The following is a 12,155-nucleotide window of genomic DNA, read 5'->3' as shown; positions in this document are numbered from 1 at the left end:
AGCTTCAGTAGGTCCACTTCCTGCACACAGACAATAAATCTCAGACGCTGGTTTTGTCTTTACATTAATGGCGTTTCAATCAGATGCAGCCAACTGTTTTGTCTTTTGAACTATTTTACCTTCCATTAAGTTGTAGAGGTTACAGTAGTTAGGGCCGTGAAGGTTGGTCAAAAGTGATATTCCTATATAAAAATTAAATCAAATATAGCCTATTGTTTGTATAAAGACTTACAGATACATGAAAGTGTGTGAAAAATCCATGGGAGATGAGTCTGAAGTTGATGTCATCTACATATTTGTGTGTTTGGCTGATATGAAGTGCACAGATGCAGACTGCAACTACAAAAGAGAGAGTAAGTGCAAAATATTCATCTAATTTACATTGATACATAAACACATCTCTTTACGTCAAAGCACAGACCTGGTAGAGACATTTCTATGATCTGGTGGCGCAGGCTGAGACTGTCCTCCACTTTTTAATCTGTGTGACCAGAGCTTGACTGAAATACTTGGGGAAAGCCAAACACAAGTTCTCAATATAGCTTAAGTATACACAAATGCTGCTTTCTAGTGTAAACCGAAGCTATTGCACTGACCACTAAAATGAATAGTACAATATAGTACAATCAAATCGCATTTCCCCAAACTCCACATCTGCATAATGCTGTTTCATAAAACTATATAATTGTACTAAAAAAATGGAACTGTAATTTTCCCCAAAGTATTTGAATTTTGAGACAACATTATAAACAGGCAGAATATAGAAAAAAACCTGAAGTAATTCATAATGATATTTAGAAATGAAATGCATTAAACATCGTATAAACATTATAACCAAATATAAGTCGTTTTACAAAAATACAAAACAGCTAAAACTCCAAGATTCGTGTTTTTTGAAAATATTAGTATTATTATTATTATTATTATTATTTATTATTATTATTATTATTATTAAAATATAATTATTTTGAAAATATTTCATTTTATTTTTTTCTAAAAAGGTTATCAAATCAAATCCTTATTACTGTTTTTATAAATAAATCAGTCATGTGTTAGTATGATATAGATATGATAGCTTATTGATATATGAATTCATTTTTATTTTTAGATTTTTGGGTTAGTCAGTTCCTGTGGCTCAAGTGGTAGAGCATTGCATTAGCAGCGCAAGGTTGTGGGTTCGATTCCAAGGGAACACGTTACAGTAGGTAAAAAAAAAATGTTATCCTGTATGCACTGTAAGTCGCTTTGGATAAAAGCGTCTGCTAAATGCATGAATTTGAATATTTTACATGTTCATTTTAAATGTTGTTGTTTTTGTTATGTTTATTATTTTTTAACATATCTATATTTTTTTTATGAATACATATTAATTATTTTAGTACTTCAAGTTAAAATAAACAAAAAATACATATTTTCTATATTTTGTTTTATTTCAAGTAACAAAAATGTTTGTTATATGGTTTTAGATTGTTTTACTTAACTATAATAACCCTCTAACAAATATACATATATGAACATTTATAAACAGAATTTTGAACAAATACATCTACATGTAAAACAATTATATATAATTATAATATAAACAAAAACACAATTATTTATGTTTCCTATACTGTTTAAATTCTGTAAGCAAATCTAATGCAGCTTTATATATATATATATATAACTAGTTTAGTCAGAGCTGAACATTTTCCAGAGGTCTTTACAGGACAGACACAGAATCATAGGATGGTCATGAGTGAGGCTGCAAGGGAAACTGACAAATTTAATTAGACCATCAACTGTGTTCTCAAAAAAGAAACAAGCCTTCAGGGTGTGTGTATGTTGAGCTCAAAAAGTAGTCTAAGTCACTCTTTCCCTGATGTCCTTTCCCCCGAGGACAAAAATAATCATATTCTTAATAGTCCTTTAAAATTAACTATCAGGAACTGAAACATACATTAGGGATTCTGGAAAAACAACACTGTTGAATTTTCGAAGGACAGTTTGGATAAGACAATTAAGGAAACAGGAAAATTGCTTCAAAACTGTATGGCTTACTTTCATCAGTGGAGCACACACACAAAATAATGTTTTAAAGAACATTGGACCCAACATTTTTGGTCCATACAATTAGTCAACAGTGTTTCTCAAAATATCTTTAGTTTGAATTATCCATTTAACATCTGCAGATACAACAGATTTGTTTAAAATAGTTTAGCAGCCACTTCCAAAAAAATGCCTTAAACCAAGCGTTACCCCTAAAGATGTTGTATTTTACCAGTGCAATGCATAAACTGTACACTCGTCCCTGCACAGTAAGTGACATTCACCATTGTGTCTATCTATCTATCTATCTATCTATCTATCTATCTATCTATCTATCTATCTATCTATCTATCTATCTATCTATCTATCTATCTATCTATCTATCTATCTATCTATCTATCTATCTATCTATATAGATGGATACATATATCTAAATATTGATAGATATTATATATTCGGGCTTGAAAAAGGACTCTATTTCCGTGCTGAGCAGCAGCCCGTCCTGCACCAAAGTTTGCTTCCTACCAAACGGGCTGAAGAATGTGTCCAATGAGGGATCTGGGAAGCCCACGGTCGGCATCATCGGTTCTGGAGACTTCTCCAAAAGCCTGACCCTCCGACTGCTCCGCAGCGGGTTTCACGTGGTGGTGGGGAGCCGACAGCCCAAGAGAGCGGCCGAGTCGTTCCCGCACGTGATAGACGTGACCCATCATGAGGATGCAGTGGGGAAGGCTAACATCGTGCTATACTGGCCATTCGCCGAGAGCACTATTCCTCCCTCTGGGACATCAAGCATTTGCTGGCTGGAAAAATACTGGTGGTTGTCAGCAACAACAGACGGGTCAACCAGTATCCAGAATCAAACGCAGGATACCTAGCCTCCCTATTCCAAAGGATTCAATGTGATCTCGTCCTGGGCCATGCAGTCAGGCCCCAGAGACTCCAGTCGACAGGTATGTTGTACAAAATTCAGTGTACTGCTATAGCCACAACACTCAGGAACATCTTAATGTATTGAACATGCTGCAAGCTTGGCAAATTACAGTTTTTCTCGATTGGTTTGGCTCATTTCTTGAAACAGAGATGACACTCAAAACCATAAGGTCATTTGGCCAAACAGTCTTACAGTTCTGCTCAACATTATAGCTCACTAGCAAAATCAAATATCTTTCCCCAAACTCTTCTTCCATGCTTCAAAAGCAGATTCCTTTCCCATATAAAAGGTCAGTACAGTCAAAATAGCACAGATCCTTCTCAATTGCCTTGGCACATGTGCATTCATTTAGTGCTTTTGTCAAAATAACCTGGATGGTTTAGCACAACACCATGGATCCCCTGCAAAAGCTCATATCTCTCCCAAAACAGTTTATCCAGGTGTCAAAACTAAATATCCTTCTCATATAAATAGTCAATGCCCCCAAAATGCATTATACCTTTGGCATTGTTTAAGCACTGCAAGTCAAAATGCTTAGACGTTTTGTCACTAAGGCACAGGTCTAGCAACAGAATACCACTATGAATAAAACTAAAAGATTTTACAGTAAAATCAGCCTCCAATAAACCACTCATACTCAAGGAAACTGTAAACATTTTTATTCGTACAAAGAAATGTTAACATTAGAGAACATACTGTGAAAAGAAAACATATACAGGATTCTGTAAATGTGAACAGTTATAAACACAAACAAAAAACAAAAAAAACTCTAGCCTACCATACTGTAAATAAAGTTTCAGAACTATAGTACAGTAATATTTTCAGTGGTCGCCATTGTCACCCTCTCTTTCCTGGCCACCATCCTCATCCTCCTGGCCATCGACGCGCTGCTCTCTGTTAGGCCATAAATTCTCATCCACATCGCAACGGATATTTTCTCTTGCGATGCAGCGAGGGAAGAAACGGCGTGAATGTCTCAACCATCCCCTACATTGATCCCCTGTGATGTCCTCACATGCAGCATCCATTGCATGCAGCAGGGCCCTCTGGTCTTGAGCCTGATGCTCATACACCCTCCACCTCCAAGCTGATTGATTGTCAAGTACTGTCATAAATTTATCAAATGTTCCAAGAAATTCTTTCATGGTATTATATCTGTGACTAATTTTGACAGTTGAACAGACAATTGTGCATATGATGACTTACACAATGAAACCATGCTGATATGTTTTGGAGAGAGTAACCATTTCACTGAAAAATCAACTAATCAGTTTAGATCAGCAAGATCTATTTATTTGGAAAATGTGCTAAATGTGGGCTCATTGTGCTAACTGTAGCTACTTGTACATAATCATTTGAAAAAAAAGCACAGAGTCACTTGAGACATGTACTAAAGCATTTGCAATTTGATAAAACCAATGAAAAATGACATTCTGTTGTGAACAATTGCAAGGTGGTTTGGAGATTTGTCCATGTTATTTTGAGAATGTCATCTCGGTTTCAAGAAATGAGCCAAACCAATCGAGAAAAACTGTAAAACACACTGCTCACATGTTTTTGTACAGATGTTTTGGCAGAGCTTCAGAACTGTCTGTCCAAGGAGTACCTGAGCCAAGACACAGTGTCTCAACCTGGACTCAATTTAAATCCTTATGATCTATACAGTACCAGTGTTATTTAAGTATTATTTCTGTACTATTATTGTATTTATTAACATTTTGAAGTTACTTTTGAAGTTACTTTTTCATGTTTTCATTTGACAATTTTAGTTGTAGTAACTGTTATGTGCTTTTGTAATTATTGTTATTTTAGATATTTCTGTTCAGCTTTATTGTTTGTTTATTTCAGTTTCATTTTAAATAATTTTAGTGTTTAAATATATTTATGAATATTTTGAATTAGCATGAATTTGTATGTTTTCATTTTAAAAATTTAGTTTTAGTAATTCTGTTGCATGATTTTGTAATTTGAATTATTCAAATAGAAATGTTAGTACTTCTTTTATTTCAGTTAATTGACAAGGCAATACTGCTAATTAAAATGTTTTTTTTCATCTAATATTTGCATCTTATTTTAGCTTTCTTTCAATTAATGAAAAATATATTTTTTGAATGTTTTTTTTACTAAACAACACTGTTTCACTGCTGTATAACTATTTCAATTAACGGAAAATGTTTTAAAATTATTTTTGTTTTACTAAACATATAAACTCTATAACTCCAGTATAGGCAAAATAAAACAAAAATTAAATATTACAGACCCTGCTGCTGTGTTCAACAGTGTGCTGTGGGTCAAAAAAGTTTAATTATAGCCCTCGGTATGCTAATGACACTCCTGAAGTAAATTAGTGTCCACAGAAGGAAGATGATGAAGAGGAAGATGATGTCTTCTCATATTAGCAGAGACCTCTTCCATCCAGCGGTAAAAGACAATGTCTTACTTTCTGTGCGCAGCTGATTAGAATCATGAAAAGATAAGCCATCCTCTCTGTGGATGCTCTGAAAGTGAAAGTGAAGTGACATTCAGCCAAGTATGGTGACCCATACTCAGAATTTGTGCTCTGCAATTAACCCATCCAAAGTGCACACACACAGAGCAGTGAACACACACACACACTGTGAACACACACCCGGAGCAGTGGGCAGCCATTTATGCTGCGGCGCCCGGGGAGCAGTTGGGGGTTCAGTGACTTGCTCAAGGGCACCTAAGTCATGGTATTGAAGGTGGAGAGAGAACTGTACATGCACTCCCCCCACCCACAATTCCTGCCGGCCCAGGACTCAAACTCACAACCTTTCGATTGGGAGTCCGACTCTCTAACCATTAGGCCACGACTTCCCTCTGTGAGCTGACAGAGGAAAAGATTTTATTAACACAATCAAAGATCCATTACAGCCATGCCATAAACTTGCTTTTATCTCACAGTCTTCATTCTGAAACTTATAAACTCAGTGAATTAATTCCACTCTAGTTATGGGTTCTAGGGCATTGCTCCTACTGTAAACGATCATGCATAAATATATAGTGGGATCCAGTCTGAGACCACATTTGACATTCAAAGTCTAATTGGCCAACAATGATTTGGTCACCAGTATATCAGCCTAACAGCTGCTGAGAATAACTGAATGTTTTGAAAGGAATGTTTATTGATTGCTTGTAATCTCTTTCTACAGGTCTATATTTGCAGTAAGTCAGTGGACACTCGACAGCAGCTCATTGAACTGGCCCGTCAGCTCAGTTTCATCCCTGTGGACATGGGTGCGCTCTCCTCTGCCAAAGAGATTGAGAATATGCCACTGCATCTCTTCACTACCTGGAAAGGACCCGTTCTGGGCGCGGTCGCCTTGTCCATCTTCTTTTTCGCTTACTCCTTTGTGCGGGATATTATCCATCCTTATATGAAGACCAGACGGGGTTTTTCGACAGGATTCCTCTGGAGATAGTGAACAGGACGCTGCCTGTGGTGGCCATAGTTCTGCTAGCGCTGGTGTACTTAGCAGGACAGCTTGCTGCCGCTTACCAGCTCATCTTCTGGACAAAGTACCATCGTTTCCCGCCCTGGGGTGCGTTTCCCAAAAGCATAGTTGCTAACCTGTCAGCAACTTAGTTGGTTAGCAATGGGAAATTGTATTGCAACAAACAAAGTTGCTAACTTGGTTAGCAACTATGGTTTTGGGAAATGCTCCCCTGGCTGGAGGGCTGGCTGGAGAGCCGCAAACACCTTGGTTTGTTGAGTTTCTTCTTTGGCTGCATTCACGTGCTGTACAGCCTCTGCCTGCCCATGAGACACTCAGAGAGATACTTGATGCTCAACATGGCTTATCAGCAGGTCTGTGTGTGTTTCACATCACATGAGATCCAGCGATTACACTAAGGTGGATGTGTTTTTTTTTACCACATTTTGAGGTGTAGCTAATATAAAAATAATGATAATAATAATAATAAATATATAAAACATATATAAAATATATATAGATACACACATGAATACATATAGATGCAAATATATTAATAGAAACGACATTATTATTGTTAATTCTTCTTCTTATTATTATTAATAATTATAATTATAATAGTTATTGTTAATTAACAGTAACATCTAATAATAATTATAAAAAGTAAAAACATATAGAAATACAGTACTATATATAATGTACTATAAATAATGTATTGTAGTTATTATTAATACTGATAATTAATAATCATTGTTAATAACAATGTTAATAATCATCATAGATGAATATGTAAATAAATATATATATATATATATATATATATATATATATATATATATATATATATATATACATTCATACTGATACAAAGAAAAAAAAGAAATAATAATATTACAAATAATAATAAATATTGTCAATAACATAAAATGAATATATAAATGCATAAATAATAGATACAGTTATATTAATATAAACTATTTTTTAATGTTAAGGTTATGAATAAAATATGTTTTAGCAAATTCAGTTGTAGTTCTGATTTATTTTGTTAATATAAGCATAATATCAGCCTATCATCATCATCAATAATAATTAATGTTTCCCCAGTTTTTATATATTTGTGCACCAAACCCTATAAAACTTTCATAAGTGTACATTTAAAATAATTTTGTGTATGTCAAATAGATTTTTAATATACATTTATAAATCTAAATGCACTTATATTTACATTTATATTTTATATAAACACTAAAAACGTATTAACAGGAATATGGCAATATATAATATGGTAGCATGAATGTAAAATATTGTAAATATATAAAAATAGAGCCTATAAACAAATCTTATTTTGTCTTTCTCTGTAGGTGGATGCCAACATAGAGGACTCGTGGAATGAAGAGGAAGTTTGGAGAGTAGAGATGTACTTTTCCTTTGGCATCATGGGATTGGGGCTCCTCTCTCTATTAGCTCTCACTTCTATTCCATAGGTGCACAACGCACTCAACTGGAGAGAGTTTAGCTTTATAAAGGTAAGACAGTCTCCATTCTCCAATCTGGCAGCTTCAGTGTTCTATGGTCCTCAGATGATTAACATTTCCATGTTCCACGCTCTGCTCTTCGGCTGGCAGCGGGCGTTTCTGAAGGACTCTTATCGCTTCTACATGCCACCCAGTTTTGTCCTGGCCCTGGCTCTGCCTGTCACAGTGATATTTGGAAAAGTGGTGTTGCTGCTTTCCCTGTGTGAGCAGGAAGCTGAAACGGATCAGGCGTGGATTAGACTCCAATCAGAGCCGCACCAACCACGAGAGACCCGCTGCCTACGTCTCACCCAAGAGGGTCACCATCATGTAACTCCACCGCAGTTTTTAATGTCACAGTAACAGTAAACTCTCAGCCTTTTTTTTCTAGATGTATTAATCATACACATAATACCTGGCCAGCATAGAGCCCATCTATAAATTGAAATTTCAGCTGCTTTATTGGACTCAAAGATTTATTTATAGTTATAATTCGGTTCCAGTCCTGTTTTCTTTAATGAATAGGAGTTTTGTTAGAACGGCAATGGTCATGTGACCTCATTGACCCATTCAAAGGAGGATGTTATGTGAGTGGATGAATGTTCAAGAGCCTTATTGTACACCAACTCTTTATTTATAAATACTCTACTATTCAAAAATTTGGGGTCCACAAGATGTTTTAATTTTTTTGAATGTTTGAGTGCTCAACAAGGCTGCATTGTTTTGAAAAAAAATACAGTAAAAAGAGTAATGTAAAATTTCCCAATTTAAAATGACTGTTTTCTATTTGAATGTATATTTAAATGTAATTTATTCCTGTGATGCAGAGCTGAATTTTCAGCATCATTACTCCAGTCTTCGGTGTCACATGATCCTTCAGAAGAAAATATTCTAATATGCTAATTTGCTGCTAAAAAACATTATTATTATTTATAAAAATAGTTGTTCTGCTTAATTTGTGACAAAATGTGATACATTTTCTTTCATGAATAGAAAGTTCAAAAGAACAGCATTGATTTGAAACAGAAATCTTTTGTCACATTATACTGTAAATGACTTTACTGTCAATTTTGATCAATTTAATGCATTCTTTTGCGATGAAAGTATTAATTTCTTACTGAACCCAAACTTTTGAACACATGTAAACATGCAGTTTGGTTGAATTGCATGCCAGAACTCTGGCTTATGTCTTTAAGTCACCAAAATCTTTATTTTGCAATCATCAATGTGTAACTTTCTCCACATAGCAAGTATTTAAAGGATACGGCAAACATAGCACATAACCTTCACAAAAGGCTTAACAGCAAAAAAAATAAAACCATAATAAATAGTTTTTATGACATATTTTGGCATACAAGGCATTGAATGTGTCGTCCCAAATCAGTCCTGCTGGAATTGTTGTGGGATCCTAAACTCACACAATTTTAGCATCACAATAAACACGTTCACCAGCAGATGGCGCACCTCTCCACTTCAAACGGAGCATTATCGGAAACCTCACTGAGGTGTGGGTGCCCACCACCAGTTCATCATGAATATAAGAGATAAAATTTAATATTTTCATCCCCCAAAATGTTCATAATGGTGTATCTGAACCCTTCAAGATCTCCTGAAGCTCTGGACACATAATAATATCAATTAGTGTGACGAGATGAGCAGAGAGTCTGTCTCTATGGCCACAGTACTGCGATGCTGAAACCTTTTAAATCTTTTATTAAGCCATTATCACTGAAGGGAGCCGAAGTGTTGACCCGGGCAGAAGGTCCTCCAATGTTTTGATGAAATGTCACGAGGGTGTTTTGGTTTGGACTGGACCTTGGGCCTCTATAAGTGTCACCACCAAGTATTTACTAGGAAGCTTCCCACAAATCAGTGCAAATCCAAGACATAGACACTTCTCACGCCATGCTGAGATCATGACAGTCACCATGGTAACAAATGTGTTTCCTACGAAGTTTGAAAGATGGAGAGAGATTAGTCTTAATTACCACTAATGATCAACAAACAAGGAAAAATTGTCTGCCTATTATACTCCCGTATACAGGTTATCAGCCTGAACCGTAATGGCCCCACAAACGTACATCTAATTCACGCTGATATCATCTATCAAAACAGCTGCGTTTATTACAGGGGAGAGTAAAAACTGCAGTTTAGGAGAGCGTGTGGCCAGCATGGGCTCGTAAATAAAACACTCTGCCTCATTTGCTTCTTAATACTGTTATGGTGGGTTCCTCAGTGGTTCTCCGGAGGAACCTTACACTCTTATTGCACAACAGACACAATAACACCATCTAAAATCACCTGATTAATAATACAAATAGAAGACATGAACACTGAAAAAACATTAATATCTATCTATACGCTAATGTTCAAAAGTTTGGTTAGAGCAAGTTTTTTTTTAGTTTTTTTTAAGAAATTAATATTTCTATGATGCCATTAATGGCATATTACAATAATCAAAAATGACAGTACAAACATTTAAAATGTTCTAAATTATTTCTGTTATAAATAAATTTGTTAAAGAAGCCTAAAAATGACAGCTTATATGTATATATATATATATATATATATATATATATATATATATATATATACATACACACACATATATATATATACCGGTATATTAGGGCTGCAACTAACGATTATTTTGATAATCGATTAATCTGTCGATTATTTTTACGATTAATCGATTAATCGGTTTATGTACTTATATTTTAGTTTTTTCCATTTTTTTCCCCCAAGTAAATTATTAATAAATGGTCTTTATCATTCAGCATAGATTTAAGAGATTTTAACCATTTTGCACTGTCATATCCTCATCAAAAATATACCTGGAGTTGTTTTATTGTGTTAGTAATCCTTTGTCGAACTCTTCTGCAATCAGAACACTGACCCATACTCTAGCAAATTTCACAAGGAGATTTCAAATAATGTTTTCACCATGGCAGTCCTTAGAGCTCCTAAAGTAGTTTAACATCCCGAACGAAGCTTATTAAGGAATCTTTCAGAACATATTTTCACAAAGAATAAGGATAAAACAGAATAAAATTGCAGTGCATTGTATTTTATTATTTACTGGGAAACAGCTTTATAGCTTTTGCTGTGAAATTGTAAACAATCCTTCAAAAAAAGTGCCAATGGCATGAAACCTGAATGGAACTCACAATTTAAAGTAAAATCCATCAGAAGGTTGTCCAGAAAAAAAAATAGGACACACACAAAAAACCTGCTGTGTGAAAAAGAGCAGTGAATACTTAGGAAAAAAAAGTGCATTTCAAATATCTACATTTACCTCTCTCATTCAGTCATAATTAGGCTGCACGACTGAATTTTGAACTGGTAAACGACAAACTGATCACAGAACATGTTTGTAAAGCTTTAAATGTTAACTGTTAAAAAGCAATGTTATCAGCTTTTACGACTAAACATTTGCAAACAATATTGTACTGGAGAATCTGCACAAATGAAAGTCTTAGGGGCCGTTCACAAATCGCGCCTAAAAACGCGTGGAAAACGCTAGGCGCACCGCTTTCTCCTTCTTTCCCAAGCGCTCGCGCAGAAGCGCCCCTGAGGCGTCTGCCTTTGCTAAGCAACCATGACGTGCTCTCTCCTTGAAGACACGGGCATTTCAGCAAAGGATAAATGGATTTGCAGCTCAAATAAATCGCTTGCAGTAGCTCTGCTACTAAGTTTATTTCAAAATGGAAATCCATATACAACTATGATCAGCTGTTCCTTTCATCTTGACTGAGCTTTTAACTTTGTTACGGGAAAGGATGAAGCTGATTGGTTAGTTCTTGTCACATGACCCGCGGTGCGGTTGCGGCATTCTGAAAAGTTGAGATGTTTTTAACTCGATGCGGTGCGGTGTTGGAAATAACGAACTTGAGCGCGCAAAAGACGCGATATGTGAACGTCCCCTTAAACAGTGCAGTAGAGCAGAGTTTACAGGTTACTCTTCTTTTTTGAAGGCTCAAAGTAAAGTACTCCCACATCACGCTGAATGCTGCAGACATATAGACATCATATGATGTCTATGGCTGCAGAGACGCTGTTCGGGAAGCACGTGACATAAAACAAGGCCAGCTATTGGCTATTCGCTACTTCTCCTGTTGTACTGGCTGAGTAAAACCTCCGGTGGCTCATTACTGCCACACTTTGGTCACCGCAGATTTGAAATATGCACGAAATGAGCCGCTTACGGCAAATAAAAGTTATTTA

The 12,155-nt window shown here is 35.6% G+C and overlaps 1 pseudogene; it reads left to right on the top strand.

Moving 5' to 3' along the window:
• Positions 1-259: 259 nt before the first annotated feature.
• LOC132124410 (metalloreductase STEAP2-like) lies at positions 260-8,265 on the top strand (annotated as a pseudogene).
• The last annotated feature ends 3,890 nt before the right edge of the window (positions 8,266-12,155 follow it).

Source organism: Carassius carassius, chromosome 42 (assembly GCF_963082965.1).
Source record: "Carassius carassius chromosome 42, fCarCar2.1, whole genome shotgun sequence".
NCBI lineage: Eukaryota > Metazoa > Chordata > Actinopteri > Cypriniformes > Cyprinidae > Carassius > Carassius carassius.
Note: the sequence above shows the minus strand (reverse complement) of the source record. Positions and strands in the feature narration are given on the sequence as shown.